At 37.6% G+C, this 26,988-nt stretch overlaps 1 pseudogene; it reads right to left on the reverse strand.

Annotated features, from left to right (window-relative positions):
* LOC120879257 overlaps positions 1 to 24,513 on the reverse strand; it is an 83,380-nt pseudogene extending 58,867 nt beyond the window's left edge.
* Between the last annotated feature and the right edge of the window lie 2,475 nt (positions 24,514 to 26,988).

A 26,988-nucleotide genomic window follows, 5' to 3' on the forward strand; every position in this document is an offset into this window, starting at 1 on the left:
AGTAATGTCTCTGCTTTTGAATACGCTATCTAGGTTGATCATAACTTTCCTTCCAAGGAGTAAGTGTCTTTTTATTTCATGGCTGCAATCACCATCTGCAGTGATTTTGGAGCCCCGAAAAATAAAGTCTGACACTGTTTCCACTGTTTCTCCATCTATTTCCCATGAAGTGATGGGACAGGATGCCAAAATCTTCGTTTTCTGAATGTTGAGCTTTAAGCCAACTTTTTCACTCTCCTCTTTCACTTTCATCAAGAGGCTTTTTAGCTTCTCTTCACTTCCTGCCATAAGGGTGGTGTCATCTGCAAATCTGAGGTTATTGATATTTCTTCTGGCAATCTTGATTCCAGCTGGTGCTTCTTCCAGCCCAGTGTTTCTCATGATGTATTCTTCATATAAGTTAAATAAGCAGGGTGACAATACAGCCTCGACGTGCTCCTTTTCCTATTTGGAACCAGTCTGTTGTTCCATGTCCAGTTCTAACTGTTGCTTCCTGAGCTGCATATAGATTTCTCAAGAGGCAGGTCAGGTGGTCTGGTATTCCCATCTCTTTCAGAAGTTTTCACAGTTTCTTGTGATCCACACAGTCAAAGGCTTTGGCATAGTCAGTAAAGCAGAAATAGATGTTTTTCTGGAACTCTCTTGCTTTATTCCATGATGCAGTGGATGTTGGCAGTTTGATCTCTGGTTCCTCTGCCTTTTCGAAAACCAGCTTGAACATCAAGAAGTTCACGGTTCACATATTGCTGAAGCCTTGCTTGGAGAATTTTGAGCATTACTATACTAGCGTGTGAGATGAGTGCAATTGTGCGGTAGTTTGAGCATTCTTTGGCATTGCCTTTCTTTGGGATTGGAATGAAAACTGACCTTTTCCAGTCCTGTGGCCACTGCTGAGTTTTCCAAACTTGCTGGCATATTGAGTGCAGCACTTTCACAGCATCATCTTTCAGGATTTGAAATAGCCCAACTGGAATTCCATCATCTCCACTAGCTTTGTTCGTAGTGATGCTTTCTTTTTTTTAAAATATAAATTTATTTATTTTAATTGGAGGTTAATTACTTTACAACATTGTATTGGTTTTACCATACATCAACATGAATCTGCCACAGGTATACACGTGTTCCCCATCCTGAACCCCCCTCCCTCTTCCCTCCCCATACATCCCTCTTTCTAAGGCCCACTTGACTTCACATTCCAGGATGTCTGGCTCTAGGTGAGTGATCACACCATCGTGATTATCTTGGTCATTAATCTCTTTTTTGTACAGTCCTCCTGTGTATTCTTGCCACCTCTTCTTAGTAGCTTCTGCTTCTGTTACGTCCATACCATTTCTGTCCTTTATCGAGCCCATCCCTGCATGAAATGTTCCCTTGGTATCTCTAATTTTTTTGAAGAGATCTCTAGTCTCTCCCATTCCATTGTGTTCCTCTATTTCTTTGCACTGATCGCTGAGGAAGGCTGTCTTATCTCTCCTTGCTATTCTTTGGATCTCTGCATTCAGTTGCTTATATCTTTCCTTTTCTCCTTTGCTTTTCACTTCTCTTCTTTTCACAGCTATTTGTAAGGCCTCCTCAGACAGCCATTTTGCTTTTTTGCATTTCTTTTCCATGGGGATGATCTTGATCCCTGTCTCCTGTGCATTGTCATGAACCTCATTCCATAGTTCATCAGGCACTCTATCTATCAGATCTAAGCCCTTAAATATATTTTCACTTCCACTGTATAATCATAAGGGATTTGATTTAGGTCATACCTGAATGGTCTAGTGGTTTTCCCTGCTTTCTTCAATTTAAGTCTGAATTGGGCAATAAGGCGCTCATGATCTGAGCCACAGTCAGCTCCCAGTCTTGTTTATGCTGACTGTATAGAGCTTCTCCATTTTTGGCTGCAAAGAGTATAATCAATCTGATTTTGGTACTGACCATCTTGTGATGTCCATGAATAGCATCTTCTCTTGTGTTGTTGGAAGAGGGTGTTTGCTATGACCAGTGTGTTCTCTTGGCAAAACCCTATTAGTCTTTTCCCTGCTTCATTCCATATTCCAAGGCCAAATTTGCCTGTTACTACAGGTGTTTCTTGACTTCCAACTTTTGCATTCCAGTCCCCTATAATGAAAAGGACATCTTTTGGGGGTATTAGTTCTAATTTTATATGTCCAAAAGAAGATATCTTGACTTATTCCCTCTACACGCCCTTGCATCAGTTCATAATTCATTCATTCTCTCATTATGGCATCAGAATTCCTCTATTGCATAAATTATTACAAATTACTATAATCCATGCTTGCTTTCAGCAAATTCATTCTCTTGATTGTACCTCCAAAATATTTCCCAAATGAATTTTTTCTCCCCATCTCCTCTAATACCATTTATTCCAAATCAATTTTCCCCCAGTTAAACTATTGCAAAAGCCTCACAATTAGCTAACTTTGGGCTTCTGTTTTAAACACATCTACAACTGTTTTTCACATCTACAACATGATTAAATCACCCAAAATCTTTCTACTATTGTTAGAACAAATCCAACCTTCCTGCCTACTTCTGTTTCATTGTCTATACTAAAGTCTTTGACTGTGTGGATCACAACAAACTGGAAAATTTTTCAACAGATGGAAAGACCAGACCACATTACCTGTCTCCTGTAAAACCTGTATGCAGTTCAAGAAGCAACAGTTAGAATCGGACGTGGAAGAACGGACTGGTTCCAGATTGCGAAAGGAGTACATCAAGACTGCATATTGTCACCCTGCTTATTTAATTTATATTTAAAGTACATCATGCAAAATGCTGGGCTGGATGAAACACAAGATGGAATCACAATCAAGATTGCCAGGAGGAATATCAATAACCTTAGATATGCGGATGACACCAACTTTATGGCAGAAAACAAAAGAGAATTAAAGAGCTTCTTGACGAAGGTAAAAAAAGGAGAGTGAAAAAGCTGGCTTAAAACTCAGCATTCAAAAAAACAAGATCATGGCCTCTGGTCCCATCACTTCATGGGAAAAAGATGGGGAAACAATGGAAACAATGACACAGTTCATTTTCTTGGGTTACAAAATCACTGAAGATTGTGACTGCAGCCATGAGATTAAAAGACACTTGCCCCTTGGAAGAAAAACTATGACAAACCTAGACAGCATATTAAAAAGCAGAGACATTACTTTGCTAGCAAAGGAAAATCTAGTTAAATCTATTGTTTTTCCAGTAGTCATGTATGGATGTGAGAGTTGGACCATAATGAAAGCCGAGTGCCAAAGAATGGATGGTTTTGAACCGTGATGTTGGTGAAGACTCTTGAGAGTCCCTTTGACTGTAAGGACTCCAGTCAATCCAAAGGAGCTCAGTCCTGAATGTTCGTTAAAAGGACTGATACTGAAACTCCGGTACTTTGGCCAACTGATGCAAAGAGCTGCCTCATTAGAAAAGACCCTGGTAGCTGGGAAAGATTGGAGGCAGGAAGAGAAGGAGATGACAGAGGACGAGATGGCTGGATGGCATCACCAACTCAATGGACATGAGTTTGAGGAAGATTCACGGGATGCTGAAGGACAAGGAAGCCTGGCATGCTGCAGTCCATGGGTTTGCAAAGAGTCAGACACGACTGAGTGACTGAACAACAACAGCTTTGAAAGTGTGAACTGAAAGTGAAAGTCACTCAATTGTGTCTGACTCGTGCCATGTGCTATAGTCCATGGAATTCTCCAGGCCAGAATAATGGAATGGGTAGACTTTCCCTTCTCCAGAGGATCTTCCCAACCCAGAGATCAAACTCAGGTCTCCTGTATTACAGGTAGATTCTTTATCAGCTGAGCCACAAGGGAAGCCCAACAACAGCCTTCCTGTCATGACTTAGAAATCTGATCCTTCCTTTCTCCTGCAGTGAGACCCCCTGCAACATTCCTTATTCTGTTGTAGCTATACTTTTTGTTGTTCAGTTGCTCAGTTGTGTCTGATTCTTAGAGACCCCAGTGACTGCAGCCCTCCAGATTTCCCTGTCCTTCACTATCTCCTGAAGTTTGTGCAAACTCATGTCCACTCAGTCAATGAGGCCAACCAACCATCTTATCCTCTGTTGGACCCTTCTCTCCTGCTCTCAATCTTTCCAGCGTTAGTATCTTTTCCAATGAGTCAGCTCTCCTCTAACATTTGTCTTACTCATCAGTTACTTCTGATTTATTCCCATCTTTTGGTCTTTGTATGGATTCATCTGCATGGGAATCTATTTTCCTAGGAGGTAGGACTTGTTCTTCCTTATTATTAAGTCCTGATTTTAGATGTTGCCTTATTACCCTTTCCATTCTATCTAAAATAACTTCCCAGTGAGTAGTTAATCATGATATTGATCACTTTTTGAAATGTTACATTTTTGTATTCTGTGAGTAGTTTTCTGTATCCCCACATCTCAGACACATACTAATAAAGGAAGCCCCATTGTGGCCAAAAATATGTGTCTTGCTCAATTTTTCATCTCCAATGCTTCCTACAATGATTGACAGATTATAGAGAAATATTTGTAAATAATTTTCAAATAAATATTGATTAAATGTAAACTATTTAAGCAAAATAACAGATGAACAATTTAGTTTTTCAGAAATAAATTTGAAATTCTATATTCTGTACCTACTAGATTAATGACTTTCTTGTGCCAGGCATTACTGATAAAGTTTAGTTCAGTTGACTCTGGCATTGACTTGTGAGCAAGATTATATCTTTATATCTCATGGTGAAGTTATGAAAGTTAATTCATTTACAGTTACACTTAATAGTATTAAAAGTACTAGATACTAATTTGGTATATCATCTATCTCTAGTGAAATTTGGCTTTCAATTTACAATGTTAAATTATTGAAAAATATTCATTTATACACATGATTTCTGAAAGCATGATTTTATGTTGATATCATCATTAAATATGTCCCGAATTTATTTTCTGGGGAAGACTTTTATAGTGGCACGTTTATGGCTTTCTCACAATATAAAAATATTGCACATTTAAAAAAAAATTGTATATATATTTAGAATAATAAAATACGAGTCATAAGTCCCCTCTCTCTTTATTTTTATAGCAGCCCCTTTTCAAACAGCTATTATTGATGCCATCAAGCTCATACTTCATTTTGACAGCTTAACATAACTATCAATATAGAAATGAATAGGTCTTGAAAACATTAAGAAACATTCCAGAGAACTATACATTTACCTTTTACCTGAAAACGGAAGAAACCTATAAGAAATTGCCAGTTACTATATAGATCATAAAGGGACCACGCCCCTAAACAAAACCATAAAAACTGAGATAAATTACATTAGTCAAGGATGTTGATATCAACATCATTAGTAATAATGTATTATTTAATTCTGTTATTTAATTCAAAGTTAATTAACAAATCAAGTTAAAACAATTTACATTTGGAATTAAAATATACCTTTGAAAATATTTTTTTCAAACTAAGGAATTTAATTCTATTATGACATTGTTCAAAAATCAATTCTACGGTGCTCAGCCTTCTTCACAGTCCAACTCTCATATCTATACATGACTACTGGAAAAACCATATCCTTGACTAGACAGACCTTATTTGGCAAAGTAATGTCTCTGCTTTTCAATATGCTCTCTAGGTTGGTCATAATTTTTCTTCCAAGGAGTAAGTGTCTTTTAATTTCATGGCTGCAGTCACCATCTGCAGTGATTTTGGAACCCCCCCCCAAAAAAAAAATAAAGTCTGACACTGTTTCCACTGTTTCTCCATCTATTTCCCATGAAGTGATGGAACTGGATGCCATGATCTTCGTTTTCTGAATGTTGAGCTTTAAGCCAACTTTTTCACTCTCCTCTTTCACTTTCATCAAGAGGCTTTTGAGTTCCTCTTCACTTTCTGCCATAAGGATGGTGTCCTCTGCATATCTGAGGTTACTGATATTTCTCCTGGCAATGCCGAAGAATTGATGCTTTTGAACTGTGGTGTTGGAGAAGACTCTTGGGAGTCCCTTGGACTGCAAGGACATCCAACCAGTCCATTCTGAAGATCAGCCCTGGGATTTCTTTGGAAGGAATGATGCTAAAGCTGAAACTCCAGTACTTTAGCCACCTCATGCAAAGAGTTGACTCATTGGAAAAGACTTTGATGTTGGGAGGGATTGGGGGCAGGAGGAGAAGGGGACGACGGAGGATGAGATGGCTGGATTGCATCACTGACTCGATGGACGTGAATCTGAGTGAACTCCGGGAGTTGGTGATGGACAGGGAAGCCTGGCGTGCTGTGATTCATGGGGTCGCAAAGAGTCGGACACGACTGAGCGACTGAACTGAACTGAACTGATGACGCTGTGGTTTCCATATGCATGAAAACATTCCCCTGGAAACCTTATGAACTTATAAGCATGACCCAGAGTATTTAAAATTTTCAAAGGAACATAGAAACATCCATCAGAATCATATAAATGATGATATTAAGTGGTTTGTTATTAAGCTTTTGACTAAATTTAGTAAAATCTATGCTTGAGTTCTGTTTTTCAACTATTTCCCCTTACTAGGGGTGGCCTGAAAATCTTACTAATACCCTAAGGTGGCATGAACTTAAATTATTTATAAAACTTACTTATGTCTAGAGATAATTTTCAAAATTTGTTATAGCATAAGGCTATGAGTAATATGACCTCATTTCCAATAATTCAACTAACCTGAAAGAAGTGCATATTTATTTATAATTGTTATATCTTCTTTTTGGTTTGAACTTTTGATCATTTTGTGTAGAATTCTTATTCCTCTCAAAATCTTAAGAAACCTAAGTGATAAAAGCAATCCTGTCTTTAAAGTTAGTGTGAGAATGTTTCTCATCAAAATTTGATTATTTTTATATTTACCATATTTGCAATATCATTGAGCTGTATTTTTCATGGAACTTAAGGATGGAAGGAGCCTTAGTGGTTTTTTAGTGTAATTGTAATTCTGCTTTATTCTTTTTTGCCATTGTTGATGAGGTACTGTTTCTGTTTTTCCCCTTGGTGGAGATAGGTTAGTACTTTAGTTATAGAATATTGTGCATGTAGTGTACTGTTCATATCATATATAGTCAGTAAATGTATACATGTAAGTACACTATGATAATAGGGTTTTATGGTTATTGTATCTTGTCATTTATGGCAAGTCAGGTTCCAAGGTGACTGGATTTGCTGCTATTCCCTAGGTCAGGAACACTCTCACTGGTTATAGCATTTCTCTTGTGACAAAATGAGAGCAAGCCATATTATGATTTAAATGCATTAAATTCCATTCAATGAACATTTTTTGCATAGTGGCAATTGGATGTGGCATTTCTTCTATATACCTCAAAGGTTAGATATTTGTAAACTGCCCTGATAGGAGAATTTGTGGTAGAGAAATTTAAGTAGGTAGAGTGTAAAGGGGGCTCCCCTCATAGCTCAACGTGTAGAGAATCTGCCTGCAATGCAGAAGACCCCAGTGCAATCTTTGGATCGGAAGATACCCTGGAAAAGGGATAGGCTACCCATACAGTATTCTTGAGCTTCCCTGGTGATTCAGATGGTAAAGAATCCACCTAGAATTAGGGAGACCTGGGTTCGATCCCTGGGTTGGGAAGATCCCCTGGAGGAGGACATGGCAACCCACTCCAGTAAAACCCCATGGACAGAGGAGCCTTGTGGGCTACAGTCTATGGGGTCGTTAAATGTCAGACATGAATGAGCAACTAAGCACAAGCACTTCACAAGCATTGTGAACATTCTATCATCCCATTACTCAGTAATTTAGCAACATATTTATCAAATACTTAACCTCAGCAAAGCTCTGTGGCTAGAGAGAAAGCTTTATACAAGCAGATACAGTAACAGCTTTTATAAGATTAATATAATAGCCTATATTCTGGCCCCACATGTGGAAGTTTGATGTTTATCCTATCACTCTTTTTAAAGCATTGTTGGTTTACAGTGACAGGACATTTTTTTCCCCCATACAAAGAGGATCCTTTAATATCTCATTATCTTTAAGTTATACCCACATACACACTCACTACTGAGTTTATGTGTGTCTGTATGTGTATGTATATTAATATTGTATCTCCCAGTAGGAATAATACAGCCTGAGGAACAGGCTGTCTTGGTTTGTGTCCAAGTTTCATCAGGTTCACTAGTCCTGCAATCTTGACCAAGATGATAAATTTCTCAGAGACTCCATTTCCTCATCTGTGAAAAGAGGGTTATAATTGTACCTGCACTACAGAAGTAGTGTGTGAATATAAGTGTAATGTATTTGAGATGTTTATAACAATATTTGACATTGAAAAAGAACCCAATATATATTTGCTATGGTAGTAATTTTATTACTTCTATCATTTGACCCATTCCTTAGTCTTCATTATCAGAAACATCTCCACAGACAGTTACTACATATACAATTTTAATAGCTTCATAGTGTTTCATAGGGGATTCCCATATGGTTCAGTGGTAAAGAATCCACCTGCCAAGCAGGAGATGCACGTTTGATCCCTGGGTTAAGAAGATACCCTGGGAAAAGAAATGGCAACCCACTCCAGTATTCTTGCCTGGAAAATCCCATGGAAAGAGGAGCCTGGTGGGCCACAGTCCATGGGGTTTCAAGAGTTGGACTTGAATTTACTGACTTAGAAAATATATATATATTTTCTATATATATATAATGTATGTTCCATAATTTATTTGATTATTCATTTTTAAGATTTGTGACATTTTCATATAAAAAGCAACACAATGATGAACATCTCTGCACATTTTCCCACAAATATGCAAGCATGATTGTAAACTAGTGCATTGCATAGTTCAGAAATTTTGATAGACAAGGATGCAACTAATTTCCTCCCAAAACATTCACAATTTATTGTAGCAGAAATGTTAGCTTGTTTTTCCTGCATCACATTTTTTGTTTGCATTATTTGAATTCAGAGGATATAATATGCTTCATAGCTTTGCATTTCTTTTTCAGTGAAGAGTGATTAACAAAGCTTAATTTTAAAGTATGTTTTAGTGAATTTCCATATTGACATATTCCTCTACTTTTAAAATTTTTTTGGAGTCCAGTTGCTTTATAATGTGTTAGTTTCTGCTAAACAGCAAAGTAAATCAGTTATATGTGTGTGTGTGTGTATATATATATATATATATAAAATGTATATATATATATGTGTGTGTGTGTCTCAGTTGCTTAGTCACGTCCAACTTTTTCAAGCCCATAGACAGTAGCATCTGTTCATGGAGTTCTCCAGACAAGGATTTGGAGTAGGTAACTATTCCTTCTCCAGATGATTCTCCCCACCCAGGGATTCAACATGGGTCTCCTGCATTGCAGGCAGATTCTTTACGCTTTGAGCCACCAGGGAAGCCATATATATACGTCAATCCCAATATCCCAACTTATCCCACCCTTCTTCAGCCCCCCTTGCTTTTCATAAATTTGTTTTCTACATCTGTGTCTCTATTTCTGCTTGGCAATGTGCTCATCTGTATCATTTTTCCAGATTTATGATGTTTTTTCTCCTTCAGACTTACTTTATTCTGTATGACAGTCTAATGGTTAGACAGCCTAAACATGTCTCTGCAGATGGCACTATATTTTTCCTCTATGACAAATTGTTGTTTACTAAGTCATGTCTGACTCTTTAAGACCTCATAGACTGTAGCCCACCAGGCTCCTCTGTCCATGGTATTCTCCAGGCAAGGGTACTGATTTGGGTTGCCATTTCCTTCTCTGTTATGACTAATATTCCATTGTATCAAGGTGCCACCTCTTCTTTATCCATTCATCTTTGGATGGATATTTAGGATGTTTCCATGTCCTGGTTACTGTAAGTGTTGCAGCAATGAACATTGGGATGCATATATCTTTTCCAATTATGATAAAGTTGAACACTAAAAAATCCTTAGAGCAAAACATGAGCAGAACATACTTTGGTCAAAAGAAATCTTGCTGCAGTTTATCTCAATCTCCTGCTGCTACTAAGTCGCTTCAGTCGTGTCCGACTCTGTGTGATCCCATAGATGGAAGCCCACCAGGCTCCCCTGTCCCTGGGATTCTCCAGGTAAGAACACTGGAGTGGGTTGCCATTTCCTTCTCCAATGCATGAAAGTGAAAAGTGAAAGTGAAGTCACTCAGTCATGTCCGACTCTTAGCGACCCCATGGACTGCAGCCTCCCAGGCTCCTCCGTCCATGGGATTTTCCAGGCAGGAGTACTGGAGTGGGGTGCCATTGCCTTCTCTGTCTCAATCTCCTAAGGTAATTTAATAAACATGAAAATAAACGAATGAGACCTAATTAAACTTAAAAACTTCTGCATAGAGATCAATATGATGAACAAAATGAAATGACAACCCTCAGAATGGAGGAAAATATTGGCAAATTAAGCAACGGAAAGGAATTAATCTCCAAAATATATAAACAATTCATGCAGCTAAATATCAACAACTATGAAATAACCTAATCAAAGAAGATTTAAAAAGATATTTTTCCAAAGAAGGCATGTAGATGGTTAAGTTCACTTCAATTAAGTCACTCAGCTGTGTCTGACTCTGCAACGCCATGGACTGCAGAACACCAAACCTCCCTGTCCATCACCAAATCTGGAGTTTACTCAGACTCATGTCCATTAAGTCAGTGATGCCATCCAACCATCCCATCCTCTGCTGTCCCCTTCTCCTCCAAATTTCAATCTTTCCCAGCATCAAGGTCTTTTCAAATGAGTCAGTTCTTTGCATCAAGTGGCCAAAGTATTGGAATTTCAGCTTCAGAATCAATCAGCTTTTCCAATGAATATTCAGGACTGAGATCCTTTAGAATAGACTGGCTGGATCTCCTTGCAGTCCAAGGGACTCTCAAGAGTCTTCTCCAACACCTCATTTCAAAAGCATCAGTTCTTTTGATGTTCAGCTTTCTTTACAGTCCAACTCTCACATTCATATATGACTACTGAAAAAAACATGCTTTGACTAGGTTGAACTTTGTTGGCAAAGTAATGTCTTTACTTTTTAACATGCTGTCTAGGTTGGTCATAACTTTTCTTCCAAGGAGCAAGCATCTTTTAATTTCATGGCTGCAATCACCATCTGCAGTGATTTTGGAGCCCCTCAAAATAAAATCTGACACTGTTTCCACTGTTTCCCCATCTGTTTCCCATGAAATGAGGCGACCAAATGCCATGATTTAGTTTTCTGAATGTTGAGCTTTAAGCCAACTTTTTCACTCTCCTCTTTCATTTTCATCAAGAGGCTCTTTAGTTCTTCTTCACTTTCTGCCATAAGTGTGGTGTCATTTACATATCTGAGGTTATTGATATTTTGCCTGGTGATCTTGATTCCAGCTTGTGCTTCATCCCGTGCAGAATTTTTCATTATATACTTTGCATAGAAGTTAAATAAGCAGGGTGACAGTACACGTCTTTGACATACTCCTTTCTGTATTTGGAACCAGTCTGTTGTTCTATGTCTAGTTCTAACTGTTACTTCTTGATCTGCATACAAATTTCTCAGAAGGCAGGTCAGGTGGTCTGGTATTCCCATCTCTTTTAGAATTTTCCACAGTTTATTGTGATCCACACAGTCGAAGGCTTTGGCATAGTCAATAAAGTATGTAAAAGTTTTTCTGGAATTTTCTTGCTTTTTTGATGATCCAGTGGATGTTGGCAATTTGATCTGGTTCGTCTGCCTTTTCTAAATCCAGCTTGAACATCTGGAAGTTATTGTTTCATGTACTGTTGAAGTCTATCTTGGAGAATTTTGAGCATTACTTTACTAGCGTGTGGGATTAGTACAATTGTGCAGTAGTTTGAACATTCTTTGGCATTGCCTTTCTTTGGGATTGGAATGAAAACTGACATTTTCCAGTCCTGTGGCCACTGCTGAGTTTTTCAAATTTGCTGGCATATTGAGTGCAGCACTTTCACAGCATCATCTTTCAGGATTTGAAATAGCTCAACTGGAATTCCATCACCTCCATGAGCTTTGTTCATAGTGATGCTTTCTAAGGCCCACTTGACTTCACATTCTGGGATGTCTGGCTCTAGATGAGTGATCACACCATCGTGATTATCTTGGTCTTGAAGATCTTTTTTGTACAGTTCTTCTGTGTATTCTTGCCACCTCTTCTTAATATCTCCTGCTTCTGTTAGGTTCATACCATTTCTTTTAACCATAGAGGATTAAAAGGCAAAACCAATACAATATTGTAAAGTAATTAAACTTCAATTAAAATAAATAAATTTATGTTAAAACATAACAACATTACAGCATTAAAAAAAGGCACATGAAAAGATGCTCAACATCACTAATTATTAAAGAAATGCAAATCAAAATATAATGCAGTGTCCTCTCACACCACTCAGAAGGGCCATCAGCAAAAAACCTACAAACAATTCATACTGGAGATTTAAAGAAAAAGGAATCCTCCTATATCTTTTTTGTAAGTTGTTACAGCCACTGTGGAGAACAGTATGAATTTACTCAAAAAACTGAAAATACAACTACCATGTGACACAGCATTCTCACTACTTGATATATACACAGAGAAATCATCCACTCTTTAAGTGCTCTTCATTCTTCCTGCTTACCTGGCCCAATGCCCACATGTGTGCATATATGACTGTGTGTTTAGTTGTGTCTGACTCTATGAGACCCCATGAACTGTAGCCCACCAGCCTTCTCTGTCCATGGGGATTCTCCAGGCAAGAATACATGCATGGAGAATACAATACAAGAATACAGGGATGGAGTGGTTTGTCATGCCTTCCTCCAGGGAATCTTCTGACCCAGGGATTGATTCCATGTCTCCTGCATTGGCAGGCAGATTCTTTATCACTGTGCCACCTAATTAACACAAACACAAATTTTAAATTTTCAAGAGCTCATACTAGGTTTATTTTCTATCTTTACAAAAGGCAATTATAATTTAGTGTTGGATAAAATATATTTGTAAATTTCATGTGTAAATTTGCATGCAAAAATTTAATTTATAAACTGTAAATTAAGAGTAGAAAATATTTGTAATGCTTCAGCAAGTTTAGTGCTATAAGAATGATGGAAGGGTTTTGGGGAAAACTGCTTTCAGAGAGCTTCCTAAATCACAGAAAACAATAAATTCTTACTTAAACTTCTTGCCCATGGGATCTTGAGAAAATCATTTGGAATGATATGTGCAAGGGCTTATATTATGAAGGTCAGTTTAATTAAGTACTGATGTTATCCAGATGGAATATAGACATGTAAATGCATAGTATAATTATGCATATTTCAATAAGTTCATTATGTTTTAAATCATTTTGTCCCTTAGCATAGAAAATTTGTAGTAAATTGTCATTTCTGTTTCAGTTCTCATTTTTCCCCATACAAATTTTTGTAATGAAAACACATGCCAAGTATTCTATTTCTTAATCATATTTTCTCATCCTTCTTGTAGTTAGCCAAAGTGATGTTTCTTATTCTGGCTAGTGAGTTTTGAATGATGATTTAAGTCACTTGCAGAGAGACATGGAGCAAGGTAAACTCAGTTCTTGTTCTGTCTTTCCCTGTTGCAGCAACTGAGGTAGCCAACATGGTCCTGAAGTTACCATATAAGGTGCTTGAATTGCTGTCAGCCTGGATCCCTGGGTCTAAAAACAGAACCCCTTGCTGAGATCTCTGTAGATTGCTTGTCACTGATGTATGACTTATTCAACCCTGGTTCATACTTTTAAAACATGAAATCAACTTTTTAGAGACAGCATCAATTGTAAAGGTCCTCCTTCACTGGGAGAGAGATTAATTCCATTGTTAAATTACTAAGCAGTGTACGGTGAGAGATCCTTGATTATAGGGAGTGCTATGTAGGCAGTTATGAGCAATGCAATAGGTATAGTTATTCTGTTGAAGTTTCTTCTTAAAAATATTAACATGTTATATTTATCTAATTATCTAACAAAACTCAAAAGTACCAAGTTTGACTATACTCAGCAAACTTTATGGCTTTAAATTCTATGTACTAAAATCTGCTGATTACTGTATGCAGAATTTTCACTTACCAAATCTGTAAATTTCAGTTTTATTCAAATAAGAGCTTGGACAATCTTCAGAGAAATAGATTTGCTTAAAAGATGACTGTATGTCATCTTGCTGCTGCTGCTGCTCAGTCGCTTCAGTCGTGTCCGACTCTGTGCGACCCCATAAACGGCAGCCCACCAGGCTCCCCCATCCCTGGGATTCTCCAGGCAAGAACACTGGAGTGGGTTGCCATGTCCTTCTCCAGTGCATGAAAGTGAAAAGTGAAAGTGAAGTCCTTCAGTAGTGTCCAACTCTTCGAGACCCCATGGACTGCAACCTAACAGGCTCCTCCATCCATGGGATTTTCCAGGCAAGAGTACTGGAGTGGGTTGCCATTGCCTTCTCCAATATATCATCCTACAGTATAATAAAATCTTAATCATAACCTTGGGATAGAGTATTCTAGTTGAATTAAATGTATGTTAGCTACACTCTTTCCTCAGAAAAGCATAGTGTACAAAATGACATTTAATCTCTGAAGTTTTTCAACCATGTATAAAGAAAAATTAAAGACTGTTCTTCATTTAACACTGTTTACTTTTTCAAATCATCCACAGTTATTCAGTCAAAGGTATAAGGATAGAATTAAGGAAAGGAAGGGTAAAACAATTATAAAAAATGAAGTTATGATCTTTGGGGACAGGGGTTGATGGAACTCAGTTGCATGCGTACTTGTTTAAACATAATCAACACAACAGTAACAAATTGAGAAATACTGAAATTGTATGTTGGGCTTCTACAGGGAGATGATTCTATGAAATATAATGTCAAAGCTAGGATGTGAGCCTAAGAGACAAAACTTGTAGAAAATAAGGTGTCTTAAAAACTGTCATAGAATACAAGTTTTCATTTGGAATAAATTCTCCCAAAACTGATCTTGTAGTAATGTCCCTTGGCCTTCATTAGTCCTGGACTTTGAATAGGATGCACTCCTGCACTGTCAACTATTGTATTTTGAATATATTTTATCATGACTTTTATTCTATTATTAGATTCATATCCAAAGACATATCACTTATTAGAACAATTTCCTGTTTATTGTGCTATGCAGTGCATAGTCTCTCGACTGAGAGACTTTTTGCTAAGCCATGGACTGTAGCCCATCAGGCTCCCCTTTCTGTGGGGATTCTCCAGGCAAGAATACATGCTCTCCTCTAGGGGATCCTACCAACACAAGAATTGAACCCAGCTCTCTTGCAATGCAGGTGGATTCTTTACCAACTGATCTACCATGGAAACTTTATATCTATTATTTTGCTTAAAGTATTTTGTTGGCTACCTTGATGATTTACTGTTGTATATGATTAACGCTTCTTAGGTGGCTCAGTGGTAAAGAATCCACTTGCAAATGCAGGAAACACAGTTTTGATCCCTGGGTTGGGAAGATCCCCTAGAGGAGGAAATGGCAACCCACTGCAGAATTCTTGCCTGGAAAGTCCCATGGATAGAGTAGCCTGGCAGGATGTACATGTACATAGTCCACAGGGTTGCAAAGAATGAGACACAACTGATCACATAACAAGGGGGAAAAAAAAGATATAATATTTATAGTGAGATTTTTAATCCAGTTCCTTTAAAAGGTTGAATTGAGTAAATAATCACAAATTTTGTTAATATCCTATAATTTTGACCTTTTAAATTGCTATGTCAGGTCTAGATTTGATCACTGTAAACTTGTATAAGAGCACGTTCTTCTTAAGCTGAAGAACATACATAATTTTTTAAATTTATAAAATTAAGAAATTTTAGATTCCATTATATGTTACATATGAGTTCTAGAACTTTCTAAAATACCTACCAGTTCAGTTCAGTCGCTCAGTCATGTCTGACTCTTTGCAACCCCATGAATCGCAGCATGCCAAGCCTCCCTGTCCATCACCACTCCTGGAGTTCACTAAGACTCGCGTTCATCGGGTCAGTGATTCCATCCAGCTATCTCATCCTCTGTCGTCCCCTTCTTCTCCTGCCCCCAATCCTTCCCAGGATCAGAGTCTTTTCCAATGAGTCAACTCTTCGCATGAGGTGGCCAAAGTACTGCAGTTTCAGCTTTAGCATCATTCTTTCCAAAGAAATCCAGGGCTGATCTTCAGAAGGGACTGGTTGGATCTCCTTGCAGTCCAGGGGACTCTTCAAGAGTCTTCTCCAACACCACAGTTCAAAAGCATCAGTTCTTCGGCGCTCAGCTTTCTTCACAGTCCAACTCTCACATCCATACAGGACCACTGGAAAAACCATAGCCTTGACTAGACGGACCTTAGTCGGCAAAATAATGTCTCTGCTTTTGAATATGCCATCTAGGTTAGTCATAACTTTTCTTCCAAGGAGTAAGTGTCTTTTAATTTCATGGCTGCAGTCACCATCTGCAGTGATTTTGGAGCCCCCCCAAAAATAAAATCTGACACTGTTTCCACTGTTTCTCCATCTATTTCCCATGGAGTGATGGGACCGGATTCCATGATCTTCGTTTTCTGAATGTTGAGCTTTAAGCCAACTTTTTCACTATCCTCTTTTACTTTCATCAAGAGGCTTTTTAGTTTCTCTTCACTTTCTGCCATAAGGGTGGTGTCATCTGCATATCTGAGGTTATTGAGATTTCTCCCGGCAATCTTGATTCCAGCTTGTGTTTCTTCCAGTCCAGTGTTTCTCATGATGTACTCTGCATATAAGTTAAATAAGCAGGGTGACAATATACAGCTTTGACGCACTCCTTTTCCTATTTGGAACCAGTCTGTTGTTCCATGTCCAGTTCTAACTGTCTCTTCCTGACCTGCACACAGATTTCTCAAGAGGCAGGTTAGGTGGTCTGGTATTTTATTTTATTGATTGAAAAAAGAGAAAGCAAGATATTACCTTCTTGAAAGAAACTGATTTTTTCCTATATGCTAACTTATCAACTTACATACATATATAAGAAATATGGATTGAGCCTTTAGCAAAATATAGAACAGATTTTTTAAATCTGTGTTTTAATTTCTACTTATTTTTATAGAAATTATTTATGAGGTATTATTATTAACTAATTTTTTTATTGAGAGTATGTTAATCATAATACTAGATCATAAAATATACATAAAACTTTCAATGTAAGGTCTGCATAGTATTGTGAGCAATATGACTTTAGATATATGTGAGATATAGGTTTCCTTCAAACAGAGGATATGGAGTCATACTTGTAACGTTAAGCTACATACAATTGGATAACATGCTCACAGAAGGAGATAACTTTCTCAGCACCTTACGTTTCCCATGAATGAACAACCATCATCAATATCACATATGTGGATTGGGAGTTACAGTAGGAATGATTGAAAATTCATATTGTCTCTTTAGGTATCCTTATACCCTCCTGCCTCCTCTTGATTGATGGGAGAATTCTGGCTTTGGCTTCACCACACATACATAATTTGAACAAAACAGTCCAGCACTCTTTTTATAAGAGTGAATGACTTACAGACTTTTTCCTCTGTATAATTCCCTAAGAGAATAAAACTTTAATCTTCCTTGAAACAACTTACAAGTTCAAAATAAAATAAAGAGATACGTACCTTTTGCTAAAGTGTGATTATAGTATGATTCATTTAGCAGGCATTCATTGTGAGATTTGGCACATTGCTATCCCTTTTCTGTGTACATACACAAAACCATGAATTCTCTCAAAGAACTGTGAGCATAGAGCATGTGAATCACATAAACATTTGTTTCATCTGAGACATGGTATTGTCCATATATAGCATCATACATTACTACGTATCAAAGAATGAAACCACTTCCACAAATGTTAAATGACTACACTTTGATTTAAAAATGTTAGAATATCATATGCATAGTTCAAGTACTATGCATAATGTAATATTTTGCAATTCTAGTACTGAAGCATGAAAGCAAATTAGTTCCACTTGAAATTGAAGAAAAATAACAATTTATCTTTCTTTTCTTTATATGGCTATTTTAACAATACCAAATCTAAAATGACAACAAAGCTTTCAAATCAACTCAAAAGGTTTAAGAATTCAAAAGGTTTAGAATTCAAAAGGTTTAAGCCCATAAAAATCTAGCATATCCTTTCTATTCTCATAGACATTGTCCATTTTGTTTCATTGCATCATATGTTGACTGGATTACAGTGAACAACACATATTTTGGCATGAAAAATTAACCACAAAAATAATATTTTAGTAAATATTTAAAATTACAGAGCACCTGTCCAAAGTATTTTTACAAATCATCTTGTACTAAACTTATCAGTAGATCACCATGAAGAAAATTATGATGTCAAAATTGAGTGTCATATACACTTGATCAAGATTAGGTTATAAAAATTTTGTTTTTGGAAGATTAACTTGATATTAGATAATCACGACACAAAGAATGGCTTTATGTTCTTGTTTTTAAAGCAGGTGTTACTCTTTAGTTTTTGCTGATAATGGAATATGACAAGTTTTGGATACAGTGCTTGAAGTGCTGATACAGGTCTAAAGAAATAAGGATAAAAGCATTATTATAGTAGTCTTTCAAAAATAACAAAATTCACTCAGCATTATAAAGCTTCCTTAAACAAAACTATGGTATGACTGTAACTACCTCTCCATCAGTGGGAACCATGACCCACTGCCATTTATTCAATTAGATACATTCCAGAGGTAATGGTATTCTTGAATCATTTTACTAAGCTTTCAAGCAGTACTCTTGAGAAGAATAATATGGAATCAAGAATTGCTGAAAAAATGTCTCTTTTCTTCTCTAACCATTCATCTCTGTAGGCAGGCATCAATATCTATTAAATTATCAGTGTGAGGGCTTGCTACAGATACAGTAGGATGCCTGATTTTCATTTTTTCCTCAACTTACCTCAGTTCCAAAGTTCATCAGCTCTGGGAAGTAGAGTTACTTCCCACTGAGTACTCTTTTAGTCCTTCAGCTGACTTGAATTTCTGCCATAAAAGCATAGTCATTATTCAGTGAATTAAGGCATGCCTGTGAGCAACCCATTCTCATTCCAGCTAGTAGATTTTCATTTTAAGAGGAAGACAAGCAATGCCTTTAGATTCTCACTCCATGAAATTTCTTCTCACCATGGGTGATTATGATTGAGCTGCCATTATATATCTTTGATCACATTTGTATTCATCTTGTGTTATTTTGTCTTTTATAAAGAATAATTCAAATAGAAAACTTTTTTAAACCCATACTTACAAATCAATCTGAATTATGTTCATTAAAATGCTGTAATATTATTGAAGCAAACCAAATAAATGCAAATAGTGATTGACTGGCTGCTTTTAATATACTGAAAACCTTTCAACAGAAAATAGTTTTGGAGGTAAAGGTTGCTATCTTTGATACTGAATTGTAAGCATAGTATATTATAGCTTCTAGTAAACATAACACAAATGTAGAATTTTCTAATATTATATTTTGTTCTGTCTAAATTATCAGTGACAATAGTATATGGTTAAGTAATCTATAATTATAATGATAATTACCATTTCATAAATTATAAAAATTAAGAATAAGAATATTGACTTTTTTTTTTTGCTTTTGCCTTTCTTAACTTTGGATACAATCAAAATGATTACATTTTTAAAGAATTCTAATACATCACCTATTGCTCATCTGAAAATTTAAAATCAGTGTGAAGTTAAAATTAGTTCTTGATTTCTCAAGTATTTACAAAGCAACATATATATTTTTATTTATATTTTATATGTATTTTATTGATATTTTAGATAAACCAAAGAACAAGATAAATTTAAAACAAGTATAAGTAAAACTAATTATTATCAATTAATTGGCACTTGGTAAGTAAAATTCTGTCTATAATGAAAGCAAAGAAGTGATCCAGGCACATAGTAGGTGGTTAATACATATTTGGTACATTTATATTTTATTAATCATATTATAAATATTTCACATAAATGATAGCCATTAGATATATAACAATATAGTAAGGCCATGGCTGATGTTTTTAACAGAGAAGGAGATACTGAATCTACATTTATACTCAGTGAATTTTTGTTTCCCACATTAATCCTTTCTTTACAGTCCATGCTCAAAGGTTGACTTTTCTGAGCTCTTGCTTTAATGCAACACTGACATTCTGCCAGGGAATAAGATCAAAGAACTTTTTAGAGAGTGAATACTGTGATTAGAGATTTAAAAAGTTAAGAAATCAAGGAAAAACTATGTGCTTACTATATATTAATATAAGTAACTTTCAGGGGCAGGTGCATCTTGCAATATTAGATATTATAGACAGCATTGCATATGTTACAAATGTTTACAGGTTTGCAGAAATATGTCAAGATGTCCCTTTATGTCAGAGGAACCCTTCTCTAGTGTCATTTCTCCCAATGATTTGTCCTTTCATCTTTATTCTATTTTCTACTTTTCCAATCAAGTGCCAATTAATTGATTATAATTTAAATCTTTTTAAGTTTAGATGAACCTTTCCATTCAGTTCAGTTTCTCAGTAATGTCCAACATTTTGCAACCCTACGGACTGTAGCACGCCAGGCTTCCCTGTCCAACACCAACTCCCAGAGCCTACACAAACTCATGTCCATCGCATCAGTGATGCCATCCAACCATCTCATCCTCTGTCATTCCCTTCTCCTCCTGCTTCCAATCTTTCCCAACATCAGGGTATTTTCCAATGAATTGGTTCTTCGCATCACATGGCCAAAATATTGGAGTTTCAGATTCAGCATCAGCCCTTTTTAATGAATATTCAGGACTGATTTCCTTTAAGACTGACAGGTTGCATCTCCTTGCAGTCCAAGGGACTCTCCAGTGTCTTCTCCAACACCACAGTTCAAAAGCATCCCTTCTTCTGCACTCAGCTTTATTTATAGTCAAACCCTCACATCCATGCATAACTACTGTAAAAACCATAGCTTTGACTAGATGGACCTTTGCTGGTAAAGTAATGTCTTTGCTTTTTATATGTTGTCTAGGTTGGTCATAGCTTTTCTTCCAAGGAGCAAGAGTCTTTTAATTTCATGGCTACAGTCACCATCTGCAGTGAATTTGGAGCCCCCCAAAATAAAGTCTGTCACTGTTTCCATTGCTTTCCCCATCTATTTGCCAATAGATGCAATCTCAAAAGCGGATAGATAATAGATGCAATCTCAAAATGGATGAAACTTTACTGAATTTGAACTCTGTTGTAGTGACAATACATAGGCCATTCCATACCCTTTACCATCCTGTGAAATCTGCTTACATACACAATCCATGAATCCAGCTGTTCTTGACAGAAAACTCAAATTGAATCTCACACTAGAAAGCTGGGATAGTTTCTATTATGTCAGAGACTGTATGGTCTGAATATAGAATAGTTCCCAGATTACAATCTCTAATGACTGAACATCTATTTCTGCATGATATTAAAATATTTATAGTTATTTTAGATTTTCTTATGAATTTCATTTATTTATCCTATAATTTATTTATTTATTCATTAACCCAAAAAAAGATGTCCTTTGCATCATAGAGGACTGGAATGCAAAAGTAGGAAGTCAAGAGATACCTGGTGTAACAGGCAAGTTTTACCTTGAAGGCAAAATGAAGCAGGGCAAAGGATAACAGAGTTTTGCCAACAAAACGCACAGGTCATAGCAAACAAGTTCTTCCAACAACACAAGATATGACTCTACACATGGACATTATCAGATGGTCAACATCAAAATCAGATTGATCATATTTGTTGCAACTGAATAAGAAGTTCTATATGGTCAGCAAAAATAAGATCGGGAGCTGACTGTAGCTCAGATCATGAAATCATTGCAAAATTAAAACTTAAATTGAAGAAAGTATGGACAACCACTAGATCATTCAGGTATGATGTATGTCAAACCTTACAATTATACAGTGAAAGTGAAAAATAGATTCAAAGGATTAGATTTGATAGACAGAGTTCCTAAAAAACTATTGACAGAAGTTTGTAACGTACAGATGTGGTGATCAAAACCATCCACAAGAAGAAATGCAAAAAGGCAAAATGGTTGTCTGAGAGGCCTTACAAATAGCTGAGAAAAGAACAGAAGTGAAAGGCAAAGGAGAAAAAAAAAAAAAAAAATATATATATATATATATATATATATATATCCATCTGAATGCAGAGTTCCAAAGAATAGCAAGGAGAGATAAGAAAGCTTTCCTCAGTAACCAATGCAAAGAAATAGAGGCAAACAATAGAATGGGAAAGACTAGAGATGTCTTCAAGAAAATTAGAGATGCCAAGGCAACATTTCATGTAAAGATGGGACAATCAAACTTGCCCCAACTTTTTAAAATACATTTTAAAGAAGTGGTTCTAGAACTGCTGGCTTCCATCTGTAAGAGAGAAAAAAAAACAGCATCCACAGCTATGGCTTTTTGCCACTGGAAGTGCCCTTCCCTGCTCTAGACAGGGGTTTATACTGACTTGCCAATGCCAAGAGACGCCCAAGGTCTGTGATATGGAGAGGTCAGAAATGGGAAAAGTGTGTGGACCGAACTTTCCTTTCTCAGTCACTTTTTCCTGTTCTTTTTGATCATTCTATAATTACATGGGGAATTAGAACTACTAACATAATCTGTCATATCACAGACTTTCAAGGGACTTGTGATCCATGCTGTTACTATGTACTTTTACTTAGACCCCATTGCTAGGAGCCAATAAGTTATAGGAGTACGTTTGGGAGCGAGGCAGAGCTCTAGCTCCAGTAAAGTCTCTCAGGCTAGAGGTCACTCTCTTGGCTGCCTGCCTCAGGGGCCAGCGAACTGAAAGTGAGTCTTTGTCACCGCTGTGTCTTCTAGCTGTGTGGATAGCAGCATTGCTGGTATGCAGTTTTTGAGGTTTTTGAGGACCATGAGGTTTTGGGGGACACAGATTGGGAATTGCAGGATCTGGTCAGATTGCAAATGCAATGGGCTTCTTCTTTTGGTAGTACTAACTCTTAGAGGAACAGAGGCTCTGTGATGGCTTTTGTCTCAACTCCTTAGATACTTCTTTCTGTGGAATCTGTGGAATTGAACTGGAAGGATTGGTTCTAGTAGCTCGAGGACAAAAATCACTCTTTCCTTGCTGGCGAACCCTCTACCACCTCTTTTGCTGTCACATATACTGGCGTGGTGACCCTCAGAAGGGACATCTTGGTTGTTATTCATCTCTTTATGGCTCACCGTTTCTACTGCAGTTAGGACTATATTCAGGAATGTACATGGGCACATGTAAGATGGATGCTTCCCCTAATATTACTATCTTGGGAAACATTCCGGGAAAGCTAAGGGTGCAGATTTGAGTGTGAAACCTTCAGCTTCTTCCTGTCATCTTACTTTGCCCCTGTATCAGGGGCTCCCAACTGAACAGGCTGAGAATCAGGGCACCCTTCCAGGACGGGTTGCCTCATTCTTGGTAAAATTTCAAACAGTCCCAATTGTGGTTGAGACTATTTAGAGGATCCAAAAGTACATAGAAGCCTTTACGAGACTAACTTTACTGTATGAGCTTACTTGAAGAGGTGTAATGTATGTCTTGGGACAGACGCTGACTCCTGAATCAAGAACTCGAGTTTTGGGGGAGGCTACTACTTTGGGAGATGAATGGCTTGAGCATGAGGCAAGGAAAAAGAGGGAATACAAAATAGCCCTTCTTCCTACTGGGAGCCAAGCGGTCCCAGAACAGAGTCACTTTATTGGATGTATTCTTGCATGACTTAAGCAAGCACATGCTAAGACTTTAAACTCTTCTAGGTTGGCTGACATAGAACAGGGAGAGAAGAAAACTCCTAGTAAATTCCTAGATAGATTATGGGAGGCTCTCCACAAGTTTACCGATGTTGATCTCAAAATTACAGAGGGATAAACAATCCTAATAGATTTCTCACTAAGTAAGCTCCAGATATCTGCTGTAAGTTATGAAAACAGGTGTTTGGACCAAATCAGTCTTTAGATAATCTGTTGTAACTGGCTCAGATGGAATATTACAATAAAGAATATGAGGATGAAAATAGACCAAAAAATAAAAAAGAACCAGTTGAAAGACTGAAGCCCCAATAATGGCTGTTAGATCTGCTCTGAAACAGCCTGAGAAAAATGCCCAGAGTAACCCAGGTGAAAAGGGATGGGCTTGGTATCACTGTGGAAAGGACGGGCATCTCAAGCAGGATTGCCCTCAAACATCTAAGCCACCCCTGGCTCCAGGTCTGGTCTGCAAAAGACCATATGGAGAAGAGACTGGTGTAGGCCCCAGGGATCAGACTCTAAAGACAATCAGGGCTGAAGGTTCCCGGAGGTCCCCACACAAGCTCCTGTCTTAATTACACCCAACAAACCCTGGGTATTAATAACTGTGGAGGGCCAATCAGTCGATTTCTTTTGGACACTGGGGCAAATTTCTCTCTGCTTGCTAAAGCCCCTGGTCTGCTTTCCTCTCCATCCACTATTGTAATTGGGCTGTCTGGGTAAGCCATTTTTCAATCATTGACTTGAAGGATGCTTTCCAGAGTTAAATCTATATTAGATCATTTTCTACCTATGACTTTAAGACAATTGAAAGGATTCTTGGGAATTACAGGCTACTGCCACGTTTGGATTCCAGGCTATTGGGAACTTGCCTGGCCTTTATATAAACGTATAATTGAGACTCAGCAGGCCCAAACCGACAAGGTGGTTTGGTCTCTAGTTACTCAAAAGGCTTTTAAGTCTCTTCAAATTGCTCTCTTGTAGGCTCCAGCTATGAGCTTGCCCATAAGACCAGAGTTTAACTTGTTTGTTACTGAAAATAAAGGCTATGGCCACATTGCCTAAGGGGAATTGTTACTATTATTTTGCTAATACCTAAAACTCATAAGTTTACTCATAGGTGAAATTTTACTGTACTGACTTCTCATGATGTAAGTGGGATCTTAAACTCCAAAGTACAGAGAAACAATGTTCAACCTTTAAGTTGCTGTAACTCAAGGGGTGTCGAAAGCTCTAGGAATAGAATATCACACTGTTCCTGGAGACCTTAATCTTTGGGAAAGGTGAAAAAAAAAAAAAAAAGCTAATGACATTATTAGGAGATATCTGCATAAGCTAACTCAGGAAACACAAGACAGTTGGTTTAAAGTTTTACCCGTAGCTTTAATGAGGGCTCAAGCTGTCCCTAAGAAGAAGGGACTGTCTCTATGACAGACTGTTTTTGTGCACAGATATTGTCATAGATCCTGAAGCCTTAAAATTAACTATATGACTCAACTTTTAGCTTATAAACAGACATTGCCAGGAGGTTAACTCCTGACCCAGCCTTCGAGTCAAATTAGTTGTTGTTTGAGCAAGAAACCAAGATGAGCCTGAGAATCTAGGTGGGCTTGCTTCTGCTGACTCCGAAAGTAATGAGTCTGCCACTTACCCTCAAGACAAAGTCTTCTTGCCTTGAGATCATTCCTACATTGCATTCCACAATTGACATAATTGCTGCATCTGCAGAGCATTACCCTCCTCTTCAATTGAAAACTCCCCATGGTGGATTTCTCCACTTGAGGGAAAGGACTTTCCTCAATTCTGTGATGACATCTAACAATCCTAAGATGGACTGATGTAACTATGGACATAATGTAATTTTCAATTTTTATTATGTTTTACCTTAGTTTAATGACTATTTTAAGCCTCTTGATGAAAGTGAAAGTGGAAAGTGAAAAAGTTGGCTTAAAGCTCAACATTCAGAAAACGAAGATCATGGCATCTGGTCCCATCACTTCATGGGAAATAGATGGGGAAACAGTGGAAACAGAGTCAGACTTTATTTTGGGGGGGGGCTCCAAAATCACTGCAGATGGTGACTGCAGCCATGAAATTAAAAGACACTTACTCCTTGGAAGAAAAGTTATGACCAACCTAGATAGCATATTCAAAAGCAGAGACATTACTTTGCCGACTAAGGTCCGTCTAGTCAAGGCTATGGTTTTTCCAGTGGTCCTGTATGGATGTGAGAGTTGGACTGTGAAGAAGGCTGAGTGCCAAAGAATTGATGTTTTTGAACTGCGGTGTTGGAGAAGACTCTTGAGAGTCCCCTGGACTGCAAGGACATCCAACCAGTCCATTCTGAAGGAGATCAGCCCTGGGATTTCTTTGAAAGTAAAGATGCTGAAGATGAAACTGCACTACTTTGGCCACTTCATGCGAAGAGTTGACTCATTGGAAAAGACTCTGATGCTGGGAGGGATTGGGGGCAGGAGGAGAAGGGGACGACAGAGGATGAGATGGCTGGATGGCATCACTGGCTCGATGGACGTGTTTCTGAGTGAACTCCTGGAGTTGGTGATGCACAGGGAGGCCTGTCTGCTGCGATTCATGGGATCGCAAAGAGTTGGACACGACTGAGTGACTGAACTGAACTGAATGACTATTTTGCCTTTTATCTGTAACTGTATAACAGGGTTTGTTTCTAAACATCTTGAAAGCTTTTAAGTTCCAAATGTTTGTCCAGGGTCCTACGAGTACCAAAACCTCTGCCAACTATTACTTGGGGCCCCTGGATCAGAGACACTCAACATGAGGGTTAGGAGAATATGTTGCCTTGACAATTTAGGGACAACATCCCATCACAGCAGGAAATAGTTATGGAATGAAAATAATGCCCTTTTCCCTTGGCAACATAATTTTCCTTAAAGAAAAGGAGAGGATGAGAGTCAATTCCTAGACAGGTTGATAAGAAGTCAGGGGTTCCCCAAGGAGGAGAAATGGGTCTGGGATTCTCATGGAGGTGATAGGGGTCTGGAATAGGAGGAGGAAAGGACAAACTTTTTTTTCTTTTTTTTTCCTCTACATTCCTTAGTCTTAGTCACATAAAACATTCTTTTTTTTTTTTACCTTTTTTCCCATTTTTTCCTGGAACTGATGATTACACAACTCAGTTTAAACTCTGTACTAGGGATTATCTAACAACAGTGTATCCTGCTTGA

This window comes from Oryx dammah, unplaced genomic scaffold (assembly GCF_014754425.2).
Source record: "Oryx dammah isolate SB20612 unplaced genomic scaffold, SCBI_Odam_1.1 HiC_scaffold_20, whole genome shotgun sequence".
NCBI classification, from domain to species: domain Eukaryota; kingdom Metazoa; phylum Chordata; class Mammalia; order Artiodactyla; family Bovidae; genus Oryx; species Oryx dammah.